The sequence below is a fragment of the Heliangelus exortis genome, chromosome W, assembly GCF_036169615.1.
Source record: "Heliangelus exortis chromosome W, bHelExo1.hap1, whole genome shotgun sequence".
Taxonomy (NCBI): Eukaryota; Metazoa; Chordata; class Aves; order Apodiformes; family Trochilidae; genus Heliangelus; species Heliangelus exortis.
In genome coordinates this window covers 8029345-8055047 of record NC_092453.1, presented here as the reverse complement: position 1 = coordinate 8055047, position 25703 = coordinate 8029345, and the positions used below count along the sequence as shown (strand labels likewise).

Genomic DNA, 25703 nt, shown 5'->3' with positions numbered 1-25703 from the left:
TAAATACATCTTATGTGGAGAGAGAGAGGAGGGTGACGCGACAGGTTACTGACGTCGGAGAATTGACCAAGGGCAGAGGCCAAGAAAATTTGGTAGTGGGACTAATCAGAGATTTCGGTCTCATGCAAAATGTAACAGAAATCACAGCTTGTTTACCATTACCCCGGGCAGCAGGTGAACCCATACCATGGGGAATAATACCTGTGACTGAAATGCCGGAGTCATTGAGGAATGCTTCCTGGACATGCCGGTTTGTCCCTAAGACAATAGAGGCATGGAAGGACTTATGTATGACTATTCGAGTAATGACCGAAGCTGATTGTAAGTTGAAGCCTAATTATTATGGTTGGATTCAAAATACGAGGAGATGTCTAATCAACTTCCTGGTGGATGAAGCACGTAACAAAGTTCCGGTAAGGACTCTTACCACACGAAATGAGATGAGCTGTCAAAATATTACTCAGAGTCAGGACATATGGAAAGATTGGAAGACCTTGTGGGGACCCAGTATCTTAGAATATTACACTTATCTCGGGAAAGTACAATGGTGCATTCAATGGTCAGGGAATAGAAAACAGTCATATTATAAGGCCCCTATTACATCTACCTCCTCCAGACAGTTTCAAGCCCAAACGGAGGAATGGAATTGTACAGAAGTATTTACATGTGACACTCCGGAAGATCAAATAGGACTAGTACCAGTAAAGATGGCATTGAAGTGGGGATGTGAATGTAGGGGATATAATCATACCATAAGTATGAGACAAGGGATGGAACCTATAGATTGCAGGCACACAACGGTTCGCAGTCCTGGGAATTTGGTATGGGTCTTGGGACATGGCCAATGGACATCTCACCTACCCTTAGATGGGCTAACCATGCAAATTACCTTGGGTGTACCGACCCTGTGTCCATTTTGGAAACAATCAAAGTTAACGTCAAAAGAGATACGAAAGAGACAGAGAAGAGATATTAGTAAAGACCTGGATGCTGTAGGATTGGATAAAGAAGATGGGTGGCATGAACCCTCTTCAGGGGTCAAATTTGAGTGGGTACTGGAATCTTTGTTTACACCAATTTCCACTTATCAGAATCGGGAAATGTTGTTCAGATTATTGGGACAGACCGAAAGGTTGGCAGCAGTAACGAAGAAAGGATTTAAGGACCTGAATTTACAGCTACAGGCCACAACTAGGATGACCATACAAAATAGAATGGCATTGGACATGATATTACTAAAAGAGCATGGTGTCTGTGGGTATCTGCACGATAAGGGTGAGCATTGTTGTGTACACATCCCAAATGTCACTCAGAAGGTAGAAAAGGATATTAGTCAATTGGAACAAATTGAGGGCAGGGTCCACGATGTTCAAAGAGAGGCAGAACATAATTGGGTTGGAGCAATATTCAGCTCCCTGGGGATCCAGGTCTCTGGTTGGATATCATCAATTGTACAATATGGAATCATGATAATTATAATCATTATGGTTGCTTTAGTAGTATACAAGTGTCTTTTAGGAATGATTGCAAAGGAAGGCCGACACACTCGGAGGGTCATGAAGGCCATAACCCGAAGAGAGGTGATCCTCCCACAAGACAACTCACCCCACCCTCCTGACAAGAAACCAGCAGCTTGAGAGGTTGAGCATCCTTGCGAAAGAAGATCGAAGGATGCTCAAAAGGGGGGACTTGTTGCAAGTAGCGAAAGAAAAAGAAATTTAGAAGTAGTTATGCTAAGGTTTGGACTGGTCAAGTAGGACAGAAAAACAGGCCCTGGTAGCGGCTCTTGGAAACTAGCAAGGGATGTGCTAATGTGCTGAGAAGAGGGGAACAGTTTATCAACAAGGAATGTGCTGGGAAGAGGGGAACAGCTTATCAAAGGGGATTAGTCAAGCATACAGAACATGAAGAAAAGTAAACTGACATTGAAGATAAGGGTTATTACGCATGTAAGGGGGGTTGGTGGTGGGAGACAGTTAAAACAATATCTTAAGCTGAAAAAGTATGAGAGATTTGTGGTTTGTGGATGTCTCTCTATTGTTATCTGCATGATGTATGTAACTGTTTTGCAACTGAAATTCCGCACGAAGGCTTCATTGTAAAAGGGTATAAAAGCTGAACCGAAAACGAGGATCGTTGGAATCCTGACTTGGGACGCTAGTCCTCAGGTTTCCCGGGCCCCGAATAAAGCACCGCATAAACTGACACTCTGTTGGTTTGTGTCTTGACTACGGGCAACACTAGGGTGATAAACACAGATAAGGAGTACATACAGTACATAAAGACCCAGGAGGTGTTCGAAAGCCGTGTAGATGTGGTGCTCAGGGACACGGTTTGCTCAGCAGTGAGGTCCAATGATCTCAAAGGTCTTTTCCACAGTATTTTATTCAGAGATGTCTTAGAAACCTGGTGCCTTCTTTTCCCATGCAATTGATGAAGCTCCCTGAGGAATTTTGCTACCAGTTCTGTATCATAGGCACTTAACCTTGGCCTGTGTAGCCACAGCCATACTAGAAGGTTGGGATTTCTTTCTTATTGCAGGGAACCAGTAGGAATAATGAAAGTGGAATCTCTGAGCATGTGCCTTGTACCTCAGATCTTGATCACTGATGGAGTTTTCTGCAAATACAAAACTGTCCTGAGAGAAAATTAAATGTATTAAGGCAGGATCTAGGAATGGTGGTGACTGCTCTGCCTGTTTTTTAAAAGTGTAGAAAAACTGTAGAAAAACTGCGTGACTGTTCCCTTTGAAAGAGGAGGGAGTGACCCTTTGAATAGCCTTAGTGCCTGAGAACTTCTAGACTAAATCCACGCTGGGTAACCTAGGAGTAAGAGGACACCTGAGTTACCTCATGGGCTGAATCACCCTAAACCTCACTTTCAAAAATAACTGTACTCACTTTTTTTACAGAGAATTTTGAGCTTTATAGTCGGAGCGCTGGATCAGTGCTTCATGTTATTGTATTTATTTTTACTTGAAATTGAATTTTCACATTTTTTTGGTTTTGATGGGACTTGCGCAAATGTGCTTGCTGAGGTCTTGAACCAGCAATCCCAAACCTAATGATCGTCTTCCCCGCAGTCTTGGTTGTTTAGAGAATTTTTTTTTTTTCTTTTTCTTAAAAAAAACAAACAGCACCTGATTTCCTCATCCAGAGTCTTGGAGAAAATATCACCCCATCTGTTGCAGGGAGCCTTCTCTCTCACAGGGACACGGTTCTTCTCCAGAGACCTCTTGCCATCCCTCTCCTCAGGCATCTTCATCTCTTCTCCCTTCCTGCTTCTGGGAGCATGCCTTTTATTTTGCCCTTCAGCCCCGCCCATTTCCGGCTGGGGCAGGCCCTAATTATTGGGCACAGCTGGGCCTAAGCTCCCAGTTCATTATCAGCAACACCTGGGGACTTGTGGTTCTCTCTACACCCATCAATTACGCTTTTTTTTTTTTTTTTTTAAACACTGCCTTTTATCTCTCTGTCTGAAGGGGCCCATTTAATACTGTGAGTAATGTTCTGAGTAATACCGGGCTTGGCACAAACGAGGCGCTTAACTGAGTTCCTTATTTTTATTATCCATTGTCTGCTAACCATTTTTTTTGTTGTTTCATTTATTTGCCATTTCCCTGGGGAAGGCAGGATGGCAGCTTGGGGTGTGCTGAAAGCAGTCTTGGTAGATCTCAATGGCACACTTCACATTGGAGACTCAGCTGTGCTGGTCTCACAGGAAGCTCTTAAAAGGCAAGCGACCTTTTTCCCTGTCCTCTGGATAAGTTTTGGCAGTCCTGGTTGCACAAAGAGGCTTCGCTGAGTAAACAGGCCTGAAGCTTCTGCTTTTTTAAGCTTTTGTGAGTAAGCAAATGCATGGTGAAATTCTGCTTTTATTTACAGCTGTATTAATACTGAGAGGAATCAGGTGTTGAAGTGTTGTCATCTATCACCCAATCCCCTGGCAGCTCTCTTAAGTTGGTCCCTGTGTCTTTTCTAGATAAAAATGGACAATATTCAGAATTTTTCTAACTCATGTGGGATGGTAGCCTCAACCAAAATGGAAAATGGTGAAATTCACCTGAACTAGGGTAGACATTAGGAAGAAATTCTTTAATTTGAGGGTGCTGAGCCCCTGTCCCAGGTTTCCCAGAGAAGCTGTGGCTGCCCCATCCCTGGCAGTGTCTCAGGTCAGGTTGGATAGGGCTTGGAGCAACCTGGGCTGGTGGGAGGTGTCCCTACCCATGGAAAGGGGTTGGAACTGGATGATCTTTAAGGTCCCTTCCAAACCATGATTCTTTGAATTAGCCCATCTACACCTAAGTTATTTCAGCTGAGCTGTTCCTCAGTGCTTCTTTTATTTACAGGCACCTGATTTTATGTCTGAGCCCTTAGGCCTGTGGTGCCCTGAAGTGAAATAACAGAATCACTTGGCCTGGTGAGCAAGGTATCCATTGCAAACTTCTCATCTCACTTTGTCTCTCAGCCAAGGCTTTGCTCTATGATATTTAAAGTTTCTGCTTGGTAAACAACCTCAGCCATTTTTAAGTGTGAAAAACATTTGGTAGTACAGCCCAACTTTTGTGGGAGTTTAAATATATTAATAAACAGAACAGTTAAGTACCACTTTCTCTTCTACTGGAAGGTGCCTAAAGAAACTAAGGCATAATAAAATTACTTAATCTGTTTGAGTTACTGGCAACAACTAGGCTATACAACTCCAGGGATCTTTGTACTGTGTTCTGACAGACTTTTTCTGGAGAAGACATCTTGCAGTGGATGAAGAAAAAGAGAAAGTGATGAACACTCTCATAGTGTGTGAGGGAGGATACCTTAAGGTTCTGGGACAGTAAGAATTAATCAAGGTGGAGGAACAGGGCTGAATTAAGGATGAGACATTTTTCCTGAAGTTGTCTTGGATGCTTAGGTTTTTATAAAACTAGACTTTTGCTCAGAGGAAAAGAGAGAAGGGTTAGGAAACTTGGCATTTCTTTTCACAAATAATTTTGTGAAAATTATAATCTAAAGATGTAACATTGCAGGGAAGTAAAACTAAAGTGTTGGGTGCTCATTCATTACTGATCTCTTCACTGGATCTTCTCTGGCTGGTGTTTCATGCTGCAGGGAGAACTTGTGCCAGGTTGCTTGGCATGCAGCTTGCTTAGGGAACAAGTGGATAGATTCCATTTTTAGTGTTACTTCTCAGTATTCAGGTCCATAGGAAAAAAAAAAGTAAAAAAAATTATTTTTATTAGCAACCAGGGGGCTTTTTTTCCCCATTCATACTTGGGAAGGGTCAGTGTATCTGACAAAAAAGAGAAAGAAGTGGCAGGTGCAGGGCTGACCAACTTTATTCTGATGTTCTCCATGCAGTCCTGATGCCAGTGGTTGTTTCTATAGCAACAAACAGGGAAAGAGATGGTGGGGGAATAATTAAAGGAAGCACTATTGAAATTGTCACTTAAAATTATTTGATTGTTTGGTAGCACGTACTGTTAGTGTAGGGCTATAATGTGGTTTTATGTGATGTTGGTGCTCCTCATGAAAGGGATAAATGGCTGCAAGAGCAGACATAAAATTGTCACCCAGGTGGCAGGGGCTCTGAGAGCATCCTGCAGCTCTAAATAAACCTGTAAAATTCACCCAGCACATGGAGTTAAGTATATTGATATAGTAATAAGTTTCTTTTGTTTCTTTATTTTGGTTCAGGATGCTGCTGATGGGCTTGTGTGTTTATTGTCTGGTTTGAATTAAAGGGCTTTTCAAACTTGCTATTTGCGGGAGATCAGTGGACAACATGCATATTAATGTAATCAAAGTATTGCCGTTTATTGAGAACAGCAGTAGCCCTTTTATACACAGTCAGGCTGATAACATAAGCATATTGCTGATTGGTACAGCACATTCTTCATATGCCACAGGGCACTATCTAACTAGTTAAATACAACTCTTTATGTATTGTCTATGAGATGCTTTCCCATCCTGTTATTCTTCTTTTCTGCTGCCAACTCCTGTTGGGAAACTGTCTGGAAGAAAAACAGGCATATGAGTAATCCTGACTGTTTTAGAAAGCTGGAGGCTTTGAGGCCCAGTTACAAGGTTACTGAAAGTTGAGTTATGGGAAAAAGATAAGGGAGCTGGCAGTAGAAAAGAAGAAATAACAGGATAATGAGGAAGCCAGCAGAAGTTCTGTGAGAACAGAATTTGTGTCCAAGATATAGCCACCTGCAAGATATCGTTATATAAACAAAGGCTCTATATAAAGCGAGTGTCCACTCTTAATAAACGACTTCACTTTAACCATATTGGTGACTGCGTGTCGTCCTTTAAGCCTCCGTGGATTTTTCCCACATTTGGCACCTGAACAGGGACCCTCTCGCTGTTGCTTCCAGGAGCGATGAAGACAGCTGGGATGAGAGGGTAGCGAGAAAGCCGACTGAAGGAACGGTGCGGCAGGAGCGGAGAAGCCAGTCGAAAGGAGACTGCTGTCCCAGTGGTCTATGTAGCTGGTGCCCGGCTACGGAACGAAAGAGGTACCTCAGAATTGAAGAATCTCGACAGGAAAAAGTGAGCGGCTGGGGAGGAGATGGGGTCTACACTCTCTAAAGAAGAAGAGGCAGTAGTTAAGCTCCTCCAATGTATTCTCTCTAAGAGAGGTTTATCATACGAAGGCAGGACCTTACGTGAATTACTGAAATGGGCACAGGATAGAGACTTGATCCCCTCGATGGGTACCGTTTTTGAGTTACCTACTTGGGAAGCCATAGGTACTGCCCTATGGGATAAAATTAGCGATGGAGATAAGGAGGCAGGACGCTTAGCGACACTCTGGAAATTGATTAGAGAAACCTTAAAAGAGATGGAAAGTGAAAGAGCAGCAGCCTCAGCGTTTGCTGCCTTAACGCCTGATCTACCAATACCGATGAATGCTCAAAATATGGACTTGACCTCTAAACAGTTATTTGAGACACCTAAAATACCCCCACCAGCACCTGAAGGGACTATACTGATTCAAGCTCAGCCAACTGTGCCATTTGACCCTGGGGGGTCGGATGAAAAGCAAAAATGGGACTGAGAAGCAAAACGAAAAGCGACCGAAAACACCACCAGAATCGTTGGAGGACCCAAAGGGAGAGAAGCCGGAGAACACAGGCGAGGAACCTTGGAATGCAGGCCCCCCCCTCCTGCCCGCCTGCCACGGCTCCCGAACACTCTGCCACCGCTGCCTTCCTCTCCACCTCCGATGCCTGATTTATCTTCTTGACCACAGTTGCCATCAATTAATCCTCTGCTTCACCTGTCAACACCATCAGTGCCTGCTATAGAGCAACAACCAAGGAAAGAACTGGGACTCGGAGACAAGCAACTCAGGGAACTGATGAAGAAACTGAAAGAACTGGAGACCAAGGATGAGTATACCCCTGAAAAAACCCTAGTTTTTTGCTCCGGGGAATACCCTGAACAACCCAGGGGCACTAATCCATTTTTATCCCCTGATCCGTTCCCTATCCCTGCTCCTACTTCCCTTAACCCTTTAACACCCACTGCTCCACCTCTTCCAGATCCAACATGGGGGGGGGGTGGAAGTGTGTATCCAGTAACTAGGTGGAAGGGAATTATTCAAAATGCTATAGTTGAAGGAGAAATGGTTCCCAATATGGGTCCGATGGCTTTTCCAGTGATTGTGGGACCAGGAGGAGGAGGTCAATGGGTCACATAAGATTGGAAAATGATAAAAGAAGCCAAAGCTGCCTTTACGCAGTATGGTTTGAAATCGTCATTTGCTCAATCTCTTTTGCAACATCTTTTTACTGCTCAATTGTTGACGCCAAATGACACAAAAATGCTCATTAATACTCTGTTAACTCCTTCTCAACAACTGCAATTTCATCATAAATGGCAAATGCTGTGTGAAAATGCAGCTGTGATTCCTAGACAGAACACCGATGCATTATACGGAGTGCAAGCACAAATGTTACTTGGTGCTTGTCCTTTTGTATGTGCAGATTTGCAGGCATGGTTTCAAACTGAAGTGTTACAACTTTCACAAGAATTGGCGTATAAAGCTTTGCAAACTGTGCATGATCCTGCACAAGCAACTCCCTCTTTTACAAATATTTAGCAGGGGGAAGCAGAGCCATATCCAAAATTTGTGGATCACTTATATTCAGTGGTAATATCACACACATCCCGATTTGACAGAAAAGATGAAAACAAAATTTTTTATATGTCAGCATATGACAATGCTAATGAAAAAAACTAAACGTGCATTAGGGCTACTCCCAAAAGGTGCTACAGCAGCCCAATTGTTAGAAGCTTCTGAGCAAATGCTAGAAGCAGATAAAGCTGCTTAAGGACCATCATTGCAATATAGTTCTCAATATTGATTTATATTGTGGTGCATGGTGCACTGGTGTTTCATACAGAGATAAAAAAAAAAAACAAAAAAAAAACTTGGTAATTACACTTGAGTTTTGGTTTGGGAGATTGTACCACTTCATTTAATTTTAGGCTAACTTCACCAGATTTTATGAGAATGAGTATGCCTTTTCGGAGGCTGAGAGTTGCGGCGGGGAGTGGGAGCTGCTCCTCGTACAGAGAGCACCCCCACTCCTGCCTCCACAGCCGCTTCTCGCCCCCCCTCACACAAGGGCATAGCTCAGATATGGCCGGTGAGCATTGCCAGTGTATCTGTTACAGCTGCAGCTGCTGTCTCTGCCCCCACTGACACTGCTGCTGCTCAGAAAATGAGCCCTGCTGCAGACACCACAGCAGAGAAAAAAAAAAAAAAAAAAAAAGGGGGGGAGGAGTGTGCCTTTGCTGTTTAAAGGCTTGGAATTCTGTCTCTAAACAATTTTATTAGGCCTTTTTGGGCCTCAATTGGGCAACCATGAAGGAAACCAGGACTCCACTGTGCCGTGACCCGGGAGGGGTCTGGGGACGCTTTTGGGGCCCCCCGACGAATTTTTGTCGGATAAGCCTCCTCTACCCTCTTGGCTCTACGCACCAGTGGACACCAGACCTTCCTCATACTAAAAAGGTATTTAAGTCCTTCCATTGCAGTGTGAAATGTGCTTTTCATATTGTATTGATAATAGGTTCTTGTTAATGTTGTAATTCATGTGATTGTTTATATGTTGATTATGGGATCCCTTGTCTATGTGTTGATTGTTGATTGTGCTATTCTGTTGCACTGCTAAGCAGATGAACTTAACTTCTGGTATTTTAACACAGATGCTAAAAGATGTTGATAGTGTCAGACATGCAGTTTTACAATATCGTGCTGCCACTGACTTTTTATTGTTAGCTTTTAGGTTATGTTTGTGAAGACTTTGATGGAGTGTATTTGCATGAATTTATCTGATCATTCAGAGTCAATTCACAACCAAAAGCGATTGATTAAGATAACATGAAAAATTAACTGTTGCATATACTGGGTTAAATGAATGGTTAAATCGCTTAAGGATATGGGAATAGCTTAGAGATTTAATCAGACAAGGTTTATCAATTATATTTGTTATTATTGGTTTTGATGCTTTCGTATTATTAGTATGTTGTTTATGGCAATGTATCATTAGCATGTTATCTCGCGTGATGAATTAAGTCAGGATTGCTCAAAAACAAAAAGGGGGATATGTTGGGAAACTGTCTGGAAGAAAAACAGGCATATGAGTAATCCTGACTGTTTTAGAAAGCTGGAGGCTTTGAGGCCCAGTTACAAGGTTACTGAAAGTTGAGTTATGGGAAAAAGATAAGGGAGCTGGCAGTAGAAAAGAAGAAATAACAGGATAATGAGGAAGCCAGCAGAAGTTCTGTGAGAACAGAATTTGTGTCCAAGATATAGCCACCTGCAAGATATCGTTATATAAACAAAGGCTCTATATAAAGCGAGTGTCCACTCTTAATAAACGACTTCACTTTAACCATATTGGTGACTGCGTGTCGTCCTTTAAGCCTCCATGGATTTTTCCCACAAACTCCCTAATCTTTTGCACATAGGTGATCTTTTAGTAACCTTGCAGCTGGGCCTCAAGGCCCTTAGCTCACTCTGGCTAAAGCTAAATAGTCAGGATTGCTCACATGTCTGTTTTCTTCCAAAAACTCTCCAACAGTTATTGTTGGTCATAATCAGTGATCCATGTCACTAATGGATGAAGGGATCAAGTGCACCCTCAGTCATTTTGCAGATAACACCAAATTGAGTGGGAGTCTTGTTCTGCCTGAGGGTAGGGAGGCTCTGCAGAGGGACCTGGACAGGCTGGATTGATGGGCTGAGGATAATTGTATGAGGTTCAACAAGGTCAAGTGTTGGGTCCTGCACTTGGGTCACACCAACCCCAGGCAATGCTCCAGGGTTGGGGCTGGAAAGTGCCCAGAGGGAAAGGACCTGGGGGTATTGGTTGATTCATCTGAATATGAGCCAGGGTGTGCCCAGGCGGCCAAGAAGGCCACCAGCATCCTGGCTTGTGTCAGCACTGTGTGACCAGCCGGAGCAGGGCAGGGATTGTCCCCCTGTGCTGGGCACTGGGGAGGCTGCACCTGGAATCCTGGGCTCAGTTCTGGGCCCCTCAGGACAAGAAGGACATTGAGGGGTTGGAGCGTGTCCAGAGAAGGGCAACAGAGCTGGGAAAGGGTCTGGAGCAGAAGTCTGCCCAGGAGCAGCTGAGGGAGCTGGGGGTGTTGATCCTTGAGCAAAGGAGGCTGAGGGGAGACCTTCTGGCTCTCTGCAACCCCCTGAGAGGAGGTTGGAGCCAAGGGGGGTCGGGCTCTGCTTCCAAGGAAGAAGGGATGGGACAAGAGGAATTGACCTGGAGGTTTAGATTGGAGCTTGGGAACAATTTCTCCCTGGAAAAGGTTGTCAGGGTAGGGGTGGAGTCCCCATCCCTGGAGGGATTTTAAAAAACATGTGGACATGGCTCTTGAGGATATGGTTTAGCTGGCATGGTGGTGTTGGGTTCAGTTGGACTTGATGGTCTTGTTGGTCTTTTCCAAACTTAATGATTCTATGGTTCAACTCTTAAGAAGGTGAAGTACCTCAAACCTGGCAGGGGCTCAGGTTCTTCAGTAACAGGGACATGGAAAAGTAGTCACTTCAGACCATGAAGATCATTCTCACTTGTGCCTGGCTGTGGCAAAAATTAAGCTTGTGGGACACCTCACAGACTCTTCATTGCAAATTGAGGCAGGAGTAAGGGAAAAGTAGGAGCTTTCAAGGCTGTGGAGATGTGGTGCTGAGGGCCATGGGTCAGTGGTGGCCTTGGCAGTGCTGGGTAAATGTTGGACTTGATGATCTTAAAAGTCTTTTCAAACCAAATTATTCCATGATTCTTTAAATGTGTTTGTTACTGCTATGAAGTTTGGAATCACCGTTTTTCTCCTGACATTTCTTGGTAGAAGCCAAGCAGGAGAAACTTGATTTTTGTTCCGGTGGTTGTGGCCATCTTCTTCAGATGGCCCTCCAGTCCTCAGTAGTTCTGAACTTGGTGATTCCCATGTGACACGAGTCCCCTGGGTTCAGTTTTTTAATCTGTAGCTTTTTCACAGCGGGTCCTTTTTCGCTCTTAGAGAGACATAAACTGAAGGACACTCTGGCTCATTGGGTTTTGTTCTTCACCCTCCAGGCTGCACAGCGCTCCTGTCACCATTCATTTTGTGACAAACACAACCAAGGAGTGCAAGAGGGACCTGCTGGAAAGGTTGACCAAACTGGGGTTTGACATTGCAGAAAATGAGATCTTCACCTCTCTGACAGCAGCCAGAAATCTTCTGGAGCAAAAGCAGGTGTGGCCTCTCCTCCTGGTGGATGATAAGGCCCTGCCTGACTTCACAGGTGAGGTGGTCAGGAAGCTGTGAGGAATGTTACTGAACAACTAAGGAGACACAGTGCTGTCCCTTTTGTGGAAAGGCAGTTGTTTGTATACTGCTAGCCATGAGGAAGCCCAAAATGTGGAATTTTCCTGAATCAGGAAGGTCTTTTCTTCTTTTTATATTAATGTGGAAGCAGTCTGAAGTCACAGCTTCTTGAGGAGTAGTGGAAACAGCAACCAAAGCCTTGAGGTAGTCAGGGATTTGGGTAAAAATCAATATTTTTTTATTCATTTCCATTGCAAAAATAATAATTCTCATCACTAGGTTATTGAAGATGTATTGTACCTACCAGTGCTGATTTATTTTGTAGCAAGGATGTGTCAATTTGTTGGAAACCAGGTGTCCCTCAGCTATTGTACACAAATTTTGCTTGTAAAGAGCTGAAAAGCCAGTGTGTGGGCACAGACAGGATGCTACTTCTGTCCTAATGGGTTATTATTAGATGTGGAATCTCCAGGTAGTTATAGTCACTTCTCTTGGATCTGCCATCTAGGTCTCACTCCATATACTTTGACACCTTAATTGGGGACAGAGTGTTCATCACCCTGACTTCTCTAGATTGTCACCTCTAAAGCCCTGGTTAAAACTTGCTTTACATCCCAGATGTTCCCATTTCCCTCCCACAACAATAAGGGGAATAGAAGGAAATACATCCTAACTCAGACATGCCTGGCAGGTGTCTGAAGCTAGGACAGATTTAACCAAACTGTTGTTTCAAGAGAATTGAAGATACATTTTTAACACATTCAGGGTTGAAAACTATATATTGTTTATTCAGTCTTTTATTTAAATGCAAGGCAGCAAAAATGTTGCTGCTCCCTGCCCCTTGCTTTGTGAAATGATGATCTGTTCTACCTAACTTCATGTTCAGAGAAGTAACACCCCCAGCAGTATTCTCTATTTGTGTTCTTGGGAAGGCTTTCCTGGGTCAGAAACAGCCAAGACAGCAGCTATTTCAATGGGAGATATTTAAATCCATTTAATCTGCCTGGTTTTGGGATCTTTCCCTCAGTTTTACACTAGCTGTTGCTGCTGTAAGATGGCAAAAGCAGTGATAGCAGCAGAGTACATTGGTGACCTTATCTGTATCTTTGGGACTGGAGTGGATTGTTCTGTTTCTTTTTGCTGCAAGCAGTTATGCTCATATTCTCTCACCACGGCTCTTGAAACACTGAAGTACAATGGAGGAAGCTTTAAATTCCTGGTTGTGGCTGCTTGTCATGTTCCAAAGGCTGGAAATGTGGAGATTCTTGTTGGATCCCAGAAGGACAAAGTAAAGATAACACAACATCAGGTGCAGTGACATAAGATACACTGGTAGGCAGAAAGCCATAGTTGTTAACCTAATCCTGCAAAGAGAGATAGAAAAGAGAATCATAAAATGTCAGGGGTTGGAAGGGACCTTTAGAGATCATCCAGTCCAACTCTCCTGCCACAGCAGGATCACCTCATGTAGGTCACCCAGGAACAGATCCAGGTGGGTTTGGAAGCCTCCAGAGAAGGAGACTCCACAACCTCTCTGGACAGCCTGGGCCAGGGCTTCCTCACCCTCACAGGTGTCACGGTTTAACACTGGCCCGGCAATTAAACCGAGTAACAGACGCTCTCTATTAATCTCTCTCTCCTCCCTTATAAGAAAGGAGAGAGAATAAGGGAGAGAGACTTATGGGTTGGAAACTAAACTACACAACTTTAATGAAACAGTAATGATAAATAGGAAAAATTACTAAATATATACAAATATACAAGAAAAGGGATACCACATTCCTCCCCCCTTTCCCCCAATAGCTCTCACGTCACCACCGAGGCTGCAGGGCAGCCCTGGGAAAGTCCAGGCTGGACTCCTGGAGTCGGCAGCAGTTGGGAACTGGAGGCAGGAACACACATATATGGGCTGGCACGGATCAGGACCACAGGCAGACGAACGGACGGGATCCTTCCAGGGTGCCGGGGTGAAGGAAAGGAAGCAGGAGAGGCAGGAAGGGCAGGCAGCCGGAAGCTGGAAATCAGGAAATCTGGCTTGGCCCTCGTGATCTCTCAAATTTATACTGAGGATGACGTGTATGGGATGGAATACTCTGTTTGGTCAATTCTGGCATCTATCTTGTCCGTTCCTCCCCAAAGGAGGGATGCAGGTGGGACCTCTTTATGTTTTCTTCAGAGCTGAGCAGTGTCCTTGGCTCTGCATACCAGTCTCTAGCAGTAACTATAAACATCAAGTGTTATCAGTCCTAGAAACACACACTGTCTGAGAAACTTGCTGTTAATTTCAGCAAGTGCAACTACTTACAAGAGACTTAGCTAAAAGCAAAAGTACAAGACAGAAAATCACCTTTATCCTGGCCCAAACCAGGACAACAGGAAAGAAGTTTCTCCTCATGTTGAGGTGAAACTTCCTATGTTCTACTTTCAACCCATTATTCCTTGTCCTGTTCCTGGGCACCACTGAGAAGAGATTGGCCCCTTCCTCTTGCCCCCCACCCCTCAGATATTGATGGACATTCAGAAGATCCCCTCTCAGCCTCCTTTTCTCCAGGCTGAACAGCCCCAGGGCTCTCACTCTTTCTTCACAGGAGAGATGCTCAGGTCCCTTCATCATCCTTGTAGCTCTCCCTTGGACTCTCTCCAGTAGATCTCTGTCTCTCTTGAACTGGGAAGCCCAAAAGTGGATCCAGTATTCCAGGTGTGGTCTCCCCAGTTTAGAGTAGAGGGGAAGGAGAACCTCCCTGGATCTGCTGGACACACTTTTCCTGATGCACCTTAGGATACCATTGGCCCTCTTGGCCACAAGAGCACATTGCTGACCCATGGAGAATTTCCTGTCCACAGAGAGGAAGAAAGGGAAAATCACCACCCAAAGATCCAGCAGTATTCTTCCCATTACACTGCTATCAGACTGTTCTTAGCAAATCTCTCTTTAAAGTTGGTCAGAGATGGAGGACTGTAATCCATTCTTGGGTAAAGGACCCAGATGCTTTTTGGTGGTGTCCCAGATCCACACAGCATCTCTTGAGTCTGCATTGTGCTAACAGAAGGACATGCAGCAAGAGATAGCAAACAGCAGGCTGTGGTGACGCTTATAGGAGACCCAGGAGCTGGAATTCTCCCAGTAAAGGTGCAGAGGATACACTGTGTGAGGGCAGAACAACCCCAGCAAGGGCAGCTGATATTTAAACTCTCTCTTTGGTACTTCTGCTGCCCTGGCTGGTTCTGTTCTGTTCACGAGGACAAAGGAGGTGCAGGCTGTTCTGGAGCAGACTAAAAAAAAAATTGGCCTTCCAGAAGAACCCAAACTAATGTAACAACTCTTAGGTCATGCTGTAACACCATCTGAGCCATCACAGCCAGACTGATATGTAGAACAAGAGGCCAAAATTTACCCCAAAATGGAGTTTTCTGTGACCAGGGGAAATAGGCAAACTGGGTGGAATTCACTTGTCTTCCTTTTTTACTGTTTTACAGATTAATGTAAGTAGAGATTATCTCATATAACAATGTAGGCGGCAGGTGCCCGCCCCGCCTGTGCCAGCTGGGACTGGCCCTGAGGCGCATGCCCGGGTTAGGTAGGGTGTGGTTTCCGGAGAGGATTCCAGAGCCGGACGGATAAAAGTTAGCTCCCTGATACTAGCCGAACCGACACTAGCTCGACTGACTCTGTTCACGAACCGAGCTCGCACCCACGGCGAGACTCATTCCACGCAACATAACAAGAAGTTGATAAATTGAAAAAGTGATTTGTGTGGTCTGCTGTGTTTTGGTGGGGGCAGTGAGAGGGTCACTGCTCAGCAGCTGCTGTCAGGGCTGTCAAACTGCAGCTTTGTGTGCACAGTGAAGAACAGCAGAGTGTGGATAAATCAACACATTTTCCTTATTTCTAGAAGCCATAAAACTGGTCCAGGTGATGTGTCTAAGTCAGAAAAATCTGGGTTTTGGTGTCCAGTGATGCATTGTACTCATTGACTGTGTACTGCTAAGCAAGGGGAAAATTCTCCTCTTAGAGTCATGTTTTGGTTTTCCAGGGATAGCCACAGATGACCCCAGTGCAGTGGTAGTTGGATTGGCCCCTGAGCACTTTCACTATGAGATGATGAACAAAGCCTTTCAGTAAGTCTGCTCCTCCTTGGGGATTTTTGGGTGGGGGCTGTTTGTGTCTTAACCATGGACTCCAGGCAGTCCAGCTCTGGTTTTCACATATAAATAAACTAAAGATGTACAGGCAGAGTTGGTGGTGTTGAGGTGAGAAAGTCAGGAATGTTACAAGAGGGAACACACAAAAATAAGGACGTATTCAGGAGATGGCTCCTGCATTCAGACTTTAGCCTTCAGAGATAAAATAGTATAAGAGAAGGAAATCCAGTATTTAGGGCAAATTATTCCTTATGCAGGATTTCTGGCAGTATCTTCTGAAGCATCTCATGTTCAGGAGGGGCCAGCACAATATGAAGGACTACATGAACCATGGATCTGATCTTATTTCTAAAGCTCTTTGGTTTGTATATTGATTAAGGGGTTAAATCAGGTAAAATTTGTGACTGTCCACAAGCAAGGATGCAATATTGAGTGCAGAGATGTGTAGCCATGCATCCTTCTCTCCAGTTCTAGCTCAGCACAGCCCTCTGGATTTTAACTTGAAAAGGACCTTGAGCTTGAAGAGCCTTGAACAAGAGCTTGTAGCCCTGGTGAGACACCTTTTGTCTGCTGTGAAATGCACAGAGAAAAGTCAGTGGAACATCCCGGCCCCCCCAGCTGACCCTCCCCTGCCTCCACTTGGTTTCCCTGCTTGCTCTCTGAGCCCTTTCCACTCTTGGCTCATGGGATGATGACTACCACAAAATTTTTCACCTTGGAATCTGAAAAACGCTCATCTCAAGCATCTTAACCTGTCTTTATAACCACTAAATCCAAAGTGGGTGTATCAATTATTGCTCACCAGTACCTTTATAGAGCTCCTTGTAGTAGGAAGCCAATGTTGCCCTTATCTGTGTGCCACTTCAGTGTCATTAGGACATGTATTGACCCAAACTGACTCTCTGGCAACCTCAATAGTGCACATTGCCAGTGGCATTGATTTTAGAGTTTTACAGCCCACTCAGGAGTGGCCTCTTATTTCACAACTACATAAATTTAACCCACTGTGTATTTGTTACGATCCGAGTTATTATTTATATTTTGTTTGCGAGGAAAATTCAGCCACTACTCATAGACGACGCGTGAATTTACGAAAATAACCAGGCTTTATGATTTTAACAAGTTAAAAGGATTTATTTAGGATTTATACAATTAGTTACTTTGGAGAGAAGAGTCATTAAGAAGAGAAAAGAAGGAGAAAGTAATCAAGATGTTATCACCGTCCGCCGGCCCTGGCCTCTGGATGTAGTCGGGTGCGTAGGGTCTGTTGCTCCTGCCGCTTCTCTGTCCCGTAGCTGAAGCCGAAGTGCCGAGAGAGGGGGGGGGAAGAAGAGCTGCGCCCTTCTCCTTTTTCTCTTGGAGTTTTATACAGCAGAAGGGGTTCTGTCTTTTCAAAAATCACTGGCACACAGACTTGCTAAAAATAACACAGATTCTGCCATCTCAAGAACTTCTCTTTTAATTATTATTATCTTTCAGTCCTTGGCACCCTGTTCAATTTATTACCTTTGTCTGGACCATGTACCAGGAGGCGACTGGATAAGCAGTCTTATCTTTAGGAGCTGGTCAAGCATGATATAAAACAGAAGCTAGTTAAGTTTGGGGAAAAAATCTGTTAATTGAGGATGTTTGGTATATCTTAAAAAGAGCAGAAAAAATACTGATTCGAGAGACATATTTTGTATTTTCAAAGTGTTTACATCATTTCACCCCGTGGCTCTTGAGTCAGTATTATTTTTTCTTTATATGTATATATATATATATGTATATCCCATTTGGTGTGGTTATCTTGTGTCATGTGGCTCTTTTTGGAATCTGTGCTTTTTAGCAGGCTGATTCCATCTCCGAGGTTTCCGTTAAGGAGCAACCGGGAATCACACCCTGCCTGACAACAGTTCTTCCCACTGCACGTCTTACCTGGCTCAAAAGCCAGTATATTTTTAACGTGTATTTGTGGGGGGTGGTTGTCTGTTGTACCACACATTTGCCACATCATGTATACCTCACCATATCACGTCACCTCACAATATCACGTTACCTCACCCCGTGGGTTTTGAGGCCATGGGAGTGTGTTGCTGAGATGAATACATACATATACATACACAAAAGAAAGAAAAAAAAAATTGCATTTTGTGTAGCACCAGCATTTGGAAATTTTGCAACCAATCATGTAGACATGTCACCGACACAAAAAGCTTAACAGGTAGCAGTGAACATATATGAAAACATGCAAAGGAGCAATTCCACATGAATAAAGTATGTGCTTGTACATGGCAATTTTGTCCATTTACAATATGTATAAAAATCAAAGGAGAATACTGAGTGTTAGAGAGTCTTAAGAATTAAATTAAAAGGAGAAAAAAAAAAAAATGGATTACATATCAAAACTTGGTAATAACAATAGCAATATTGAAAAAACTATAAGAATTATAATGACAATAATAATAGAAGAAGATACAATGGAAAAATTACTAAGACATAACATAGGTCTATTACATACACATTAAGGAAGGTAAAATGTTTTAAGCACTTTTCCTCAAGTCGGGGTCATGACCTTTGGGCACTTGGTATCTGTGTCTGAGTCAGCCTTGTCAGGAGATAAATTTTGGTGGACACGTCTCACCCGAACTGCATTCAGCCAAGAGGAACAGATGCTAATTACACATGGCAAGAAGAAAAGAATTAAGCCAAATACAATCAGTACATAAATCCAGTCTCCTATATTATTTATGAAGGAGAAGAAAGATGTCCATCTGGGATTTTCCCAGATTTGGACTGGAGTTTTTGCTATGGTAGTTAATTCTTTGGCAAGGTGTTTCACCACTTTACCATTATCATCTATTTTGAGACAGCAATTGGTGAGATTCAATTTTGCACACACTCCACCTTCAGAAGCTAAGAGATAATCCAAGGCCAGCCTATGTTGGTATACAGTGTCTCGTAACTGTGTAACTTCATCTGCTAACAAGGACAGAGCTTGGCTGGTATCATTAGCTACCAATTCTACAACGGCTTGGAGCCTAATAATTCTGTTTAGGTTATAAATTGGATCCCGTGCTCCATTAATAATTTCATAAGGATTCCATGTTGCAGGGTCATAACACTTAATTATTCTTTCAGGTGTCCATTCGGTTCCTCTCCACTTTTGTGAACCAGATTTAGCCACATCAAAATTCACGAAGGACCTCTTTGCTCTGGCCAGTTTTAGGTGTGGTGTGATTTCATTAGGCAATACTTTAAAATAAGGCCTGATTACCCCCACATAGCATGTTCCTGCCCATTTCTGTGGAAGCTTACGATAGGCTTTATGTCCACAAATGAAATGGTGACCTTTGATTGCAAATAAGTTTCCTCGAAGGAAACGAGTATCATAATAGTATGTCTCATTCCGGCGAGTGGGGGGGCTACTGCATGGAAAAGAATTGAATCAGCTCTTTTACACAGCCATACTCCCTCCTTGGTTTTACATTGGTGTCATGAATTCTGAGGTCTGTCAGAATTATCCACAGAGGACCAATATTGCTTAAAAATAGCTGGACGTCCCGAGCGGTACTGCCAAGCCAAACCATAATACATTTGCTTAAGTCGTGGACTGTTACTTGTGCCACAAACCTCAGTCTTATGTTTAGCCAAAGGGCGTTTCGAGCAGTCTATGGTACTGCAATTTCTATCAGTACAATGCCATCCCAAAGCCAGGGTGTATTTGCATGTTGAGGAACCTAGAATTTTTCCAGTACCTGTTTTAATATCCCGATCAGTCAGCTGTCGTCTGAGGCAAAATTCCCCCTCTGGGACGTGATGAAGGTCCCAGGCAGGTGAGTCTTTTTCCCAGACAACAGGATTCTTACTCATACGTGCTTTAGAATAGGGATGCAACATCCATTTAGGGTGGACAGGGTGTGCCATCCACGGCCATTGTGTGAATCCCTGATGTGAACCACAGACCCAACAATTTTGTAAAGCCAGGACTGTACTTATATTCTGTCCCAAATTGAGGAAAGAATTTTTATCCCAGGGTTCGTGAATCAATGTATTCCTTGGCATACCAATCAAATCAGGTTTTGCATACCCAACCAGACATGTTACAAGCAGCAGCAACTTCGGAACAACTAGAAACAAAATCATGGTCTTACACATCACTGCGTACCAGCCAAAAAGGTGGCTAATCTTCCGGCAGCACGTAGTTATTCTTCGGTACCCAGTGTCAGAGTAGCCAATTCTGAGACTGAGCCGGGGGTTTCCAGTTCCCAGAAATGCTGAAGCTGGTAAGCAAGTCTTCCTTTCGCACTACACAAACCTAATCGCACAAAGGACCAAAGAGATACATTGGTTAACAGAATACAAAGTAACCATTTACTGCACACAGACTATCCAATTTGTGCTTATTTTGTGTTGTTTATCATTCATGTCTGTTGCCACCCACGTGTTTGAATTCAGAGGATTTTGCAAAATGAGCTTAATTCTACCTATGTTAGGTAAATTCACACAAACGGCTTGACCTGGCTGCAAGGTTCCTCTGAAGTTCCTGGAAGGCTGCTTCTCAGTGTTGTTATCTTGATTAGGCGATTCGGGAAAGAATGCTGTGAGTCTGGGACAACCATTAACGCCCCATCGATTGTTTATTGTGGTAATAGCCTAATTAAGCCTCTCATCCCATCTGCTTTCCTGTGGCCTAAGGAGCTTTTTTATTAACCCATTCGTGCGTTCTACAATTCCATTTGCCTGTGGGTGATATGGAATATGAAATGTCCAGTTAATATTTTCACTCTTTGCCCATTGCTGGACCAAGTGGGAAGTGAAGTGAGTCCCATTATCAGATTGTATACTGTTAGGTTTAGGCAAAATTCCAAAGACCTTTTTCAGGAAAGAAACAGTATTTTCCCCATTTGCTTTTGCATAAGCTTCGGCACAAGTTAACCCAGATATAACTTCTACCATTACAATAACATACTGTTTGTTTCCTGACTTTCGGAAGGGTCCTATATAGTCTACTTGCCAAGTAGACCATAATGTTTTACCATCTCGGAGGTGTAAGTTATCAGCTGTCAGAGGGTGTTCCCCCAACCGAATTTTACACAAATCACAAGCAGAAATAATTGTTTTACATTGCTCACGCGACACAGACCATCCACGTGATTGTGCTTCTTTATACAAATCAAAGATACCAGAATGACCCCTTTTGCAATGAAGCCATTCCAACAATTTTCCCCATTCTTGGACTTCACCTTGGTTAAGAGCATCTCTGATTTCAATTACACTAATTCTTGCCAATTCATCAACTTGGTTATTATATTTGCTTGCTTCATCTTTCAAATCGGATTGGTGAGAAGGTACCCAGCCTACATGAAAACTGGGATTTTGTTTAGCGATTTGCAGAATTTCCTTCCATTTCTCTGTATGCCATACCAGTATACTATTAATTTCCCAGTTATTAATTTCCCAAAAAGTTACCCATTCAACACAGCCTTTAAATACAGCAAAAGAATCTGTATAGACATATACAGGTTCTGTAGTGGCTTTTTCTTTCACAAATACATTCAAAACAGCATCCAGTTCGCCTACTTGTGCACTGCCTTCATCTTGATTAATTATTTGTTCTCCCGTGGAGGGTTTAATTGCAGCAGATTTAAAAAACCATGTTTTCCCCTGTCTTCTGGAAGAAGCATCGGTGAACCAGGCATTATGCATACTGCTTTCAAATTCTGGGGCTTCCTTAATGGGGCTAGGAGTTTTCATTAGTAAATCCTTTTCATTTGTGGAGTCAAGGGGTTCCTGAATTTTTAACTGCTTTTCTGGCCCTTCTACAATTTGAAACAGCTCAGCAAAATATTCAATTTGACTGTACCATTTCCTGATCGTTCCTTTCTGAGAAATCCCATCAGGGGGTGGTTGACCAGATAATATCTGGGTAAGCACTTTAAAGGGTCCTTGCAGTATAACCTTTTGTTTTTTAATTATTTTACTTATCTCCTTAAGGGCAGTACTCACTGTGAGAAGGCCTTTTTCCAAACTAGTATATCTCTTTTCTGAATCTTTTAATGACTGTGAATAAAAAGAGATGGGCCTGGTGGTTCCGGAGGGACCTTTTTGCCAGAAATGATAAGATAATGCACTGTTGGAAAAACCCCATTCAATTATTATTGGATCATCAGGGTGGAGAGGTCCCAGGGTCTGAAAGGTTTGTGCCTCTAGGAGTAGAAGTTTTAAAGCTTCCTCATGGTTGTGATTCCACTCCCATAGGCGATGCTTTTTCAGCAGGTCGTATAGAGGCCTGGCAATGATTGACAAGTCTGGTATGTGCTTTCGCCAATATTGCAAAGTCCCCATAATTTCCTGCAATTCCTTTTTATTTGTGGGTGCTTTTATTTCCCCTAAGTGAGAAAGTGTATCAGTAGGAATGGTCCATGTTCCAGCTTTCCAGTTGATCCCTAGAAATTTGGTTTCTTGGGACGGAGGTTGTCTTTTTTCCTCAGGTATTTCAATTTGTAAGCTTGTTAAGTGCTCAATTATGGCATCATAAACTGTTCTCACAGCTTGCTCAGTTTTACCACCTATCAGTACATCATCAATGTATTGGTAAATCTTCACATCTGGGTTATTTTTTATTTCTGTGATATTTTCCAGCTCCTGTGCAAGAGCATGGTGAGCCAGCGTGGGAGAATGTTTATAGCCCTGAGGCAACCTGGTGAAGGTATACTGTAAGCCATCCCAAGTAAAAGCAAAGTATTTTTGATCGTCAGGGTCAATTGGAATCTGGAAAAACATATCTTTCACATCCAGAGATGCAAGCATTGGGTGAGCTGCTTCCTGGATTTCTAGCACCAGATCTGCTATATTTGGGACAGCTGCAGTTAATTTCTCAGTACCAGCATTCAATTTTCTATAATCTACAGTCATTCTCCACTTGCCATTTGGTTTTCTTATGGGCCAAATCGGTGAATTGTAAGGTGAATGGCAAGGCACAATTATACCTCTCTGTTTCAGGTCAGAAATTACTTCTTTGATACCTTCTTTTGCTGCTAAGGGAATAGGATACTGTTTAACATTTGTAATTTTGCTTTGGGGGAGGCGAGGAGCAGTTTTTAGCAGTCTAACATTAAGTGAGGGAGTACCAAAATTCCAATAGCATCCATTTTCATCTCTCCAGGATCTGCCAATCAATACATCCATTCCTAACAAATTGTAAGGAATGTTATCCACAATCATCTGGGTTCGAATTAACTCCTCGTCTCCAGGTAGCTTTAAGGAAACTTTAGCAGTCTTTTGTAACACAGGCTTTCCCAAAGCACCACTCACAAATATTGGTTTCAGAGAAGAATTAATGCCACATTTTTTGGCCACATCAGATTTTAGTGTGGAAATTTGAGCTCCTGTGTCAATCACAAATGTTACAAGATAACATTTTGGTCCTATTGCACAAGTAAGTTCTAAATCACCTTTTTTATTTAAGGTTAATCTTAGCACATTTTGCCAGTCTTTTGGAGGGCTGGATTTTTTGGAATTTGATTGAGCATTATTTTCAGACCAATCATTTTGATTTGTAGGGATGGTTTCCCAAGGTTTATTTAGGGGGTCAGTAGAATTTACTGAACTGGGGTCAGGACCTGTCTCCTCTCTCTGCCGTCTTTTTGCTTTCTTTTTAGTAGCAGAGAGAGGACTTTTTAGTTTCCCGAATTTTGGGAAGTTCCAGGCCTTTCCCCCGAATTTGACCTGGTGGGCCACTCTTCTACCAAGGCTTTTAGATGGCCATAGGTAAAATTGTGACTTAAGAGTGAAGGAGGGATGCCTTTTCGCTTAGCTTCCTCTTTGAGCTTTGCAAAAGGTCCCAATTCACCCGGTGGTGAACTATTTCTGTCTCGGGGGGGCCTATTTTGACGGGGGTTAGTATTATTGTTAGTATTGTTATTGTTATTATTGTTATTATTTCTATTGTTATTATTTCTCCGTCGGCCTCCTCTATTTACAAATGTCCATTCACCCCGTGATTCCTCCTGCTGGTAAGGGGGAGTTTGGCGGGTCCTGGCAGTGGCAGCAGCATAAGTCATTTTTTGGTTATTATTATAATTTGCAGAAGTTTGGAAAACTTTTACAGAAGTAGTGTTAGCTTCCGGAGCCATATATTTTCGTCCAAATTCTGTCAATTCTGTGAGCAGATCAGACCAGGTATAGTTTGTGCTTCGTGATGTTTCGATTCTAGTCTTAATCTGTAGGGCTTTACTCTGCAATTGTGCAGGTAAGCCTCGGATTAAGATATCCATTCTTTCAGGTTTTATTTTCAGCATAAGTGGGTCCTCTTGTTTCATCACCAAAGCATGTTCATGTATCATTTGAATTATGCAGGCTTTGTGAATATTATCCCATAACTGGGAGAGGCCTCCAGGCAGCACATGGGGTTCTCCCCTGGCTATGGGGAGAAACGTTATAAGTGTGAAACGTTATAAGCTGCTCTTTGCGTCAGGGACCAGGGGGCTCGGTTATTACCGGTAATTAACATTATTCCCGGACCCCAAATGCCGGAAGCTTCTTTTTCGGATAGCAAGATATTATCTCCACCCGAAGCTGAAACTCTCACTACATAATCTATATCAGTTTCCAAGGGCAATCTGCTAAATTGTCTTTTCAGTTGGGTCAGCTCCAGAGGAGAGTATGGAAACTCTTTGTGAGTAACTTGTTTAAATTCTGTTTCCATGTCACGTGTATGTTCTACTTTTATCACAGGGCGCAGGCGTTTGTGAGTTATAGGCATGCTCTCATCTTCTGAGCTATCAGAAGAATCATGGCAAGAGGACGAAGCGGCTGAGGCACTTTCGCTCCTAATGGCGATCTGATTTACTTTCCCCTCTAATTTGTTAAATCTCTTGGTTCCAGTTTCTATAAAACTGTTGACCAAGTGGCGCAGTTGAGCTACTTCTCCCTCCGAGGAGTCAGGAGAGGTACTTCTCTGGATATTGGTAGGTTTTGGCTGGGGTTTTGTTTTTAAAATGGAGAGCCGCTTTTTCCCCCTTTTGGGTGCAAAACGCACCGTTTTTTTACGGGGTCTTTCAGGAGAGACATACTCCCCATCGTCTGTTGTATATTCAGAGGTCGATGGAGCGCCATCTAGCATCGGTTTAGGGTTAGTACAGATTTCAGAATTTGATTTCCCTGGCAGCTCCTCAGATTTTACGCCACTTTCACTATTTTCTAATTTTTTGCGTAAATCTTCATTCTCCTGCGAAATTATAGTAGCCAAGGTGAGAAAGGCACGCGCATAGAAATAATCTACACCCATTTTTTTCAACTTTTTCTTAATGTCTTTCTCCAGAGCGGATTTGTTTTCCAAACTTGTTATCGTTTTAGCAATGGAAGTAAAATTTCTACTCTTATAATCTTTATAAAGAGCATCATAGAGAATTTTCTTCGGGGTATAGTTACGGGTTTTGAGGAACTCCTTGAATGGGCGAATCAAAGCGATTTCACAAATCTCATTTTCGTCAAAGGAGGTCAAACCACTAGGGCTAGCAGAACACATCATGGACTCCATTTGAATTGTTTTAAATTTTCTTAAAGGTTAGTGTTGCAATTCAGGCGTCAGTCTAGGAGCAGGCTCTGATATTTTCCTCAATTTGATCCTGTCCGTGACGCCAATTAAATGTTACGATCCGAGTTATTATTTATATTTTGTTTGCGAGGAAAATTCAGCCATTACTCATAGACGACGCGTGAATTTACGAAAATAACCAGGCT

The 25703-nt window shown here is 43.0% G+C and overlaps 1 pseudogene; it reads left to right on the top strand.

The window, feature by feature from the left end:
• Nucleotides 1-3628: 3628 nt before the first annotated feature.
• The window catches only part of LOC139789126 (haloacid dehalogenase-like hydrolase domain-containing protein 2), a 28749-nt pseudogene continuing 6674 nt past the window's right edge, over nt 3629-25703 (top strand).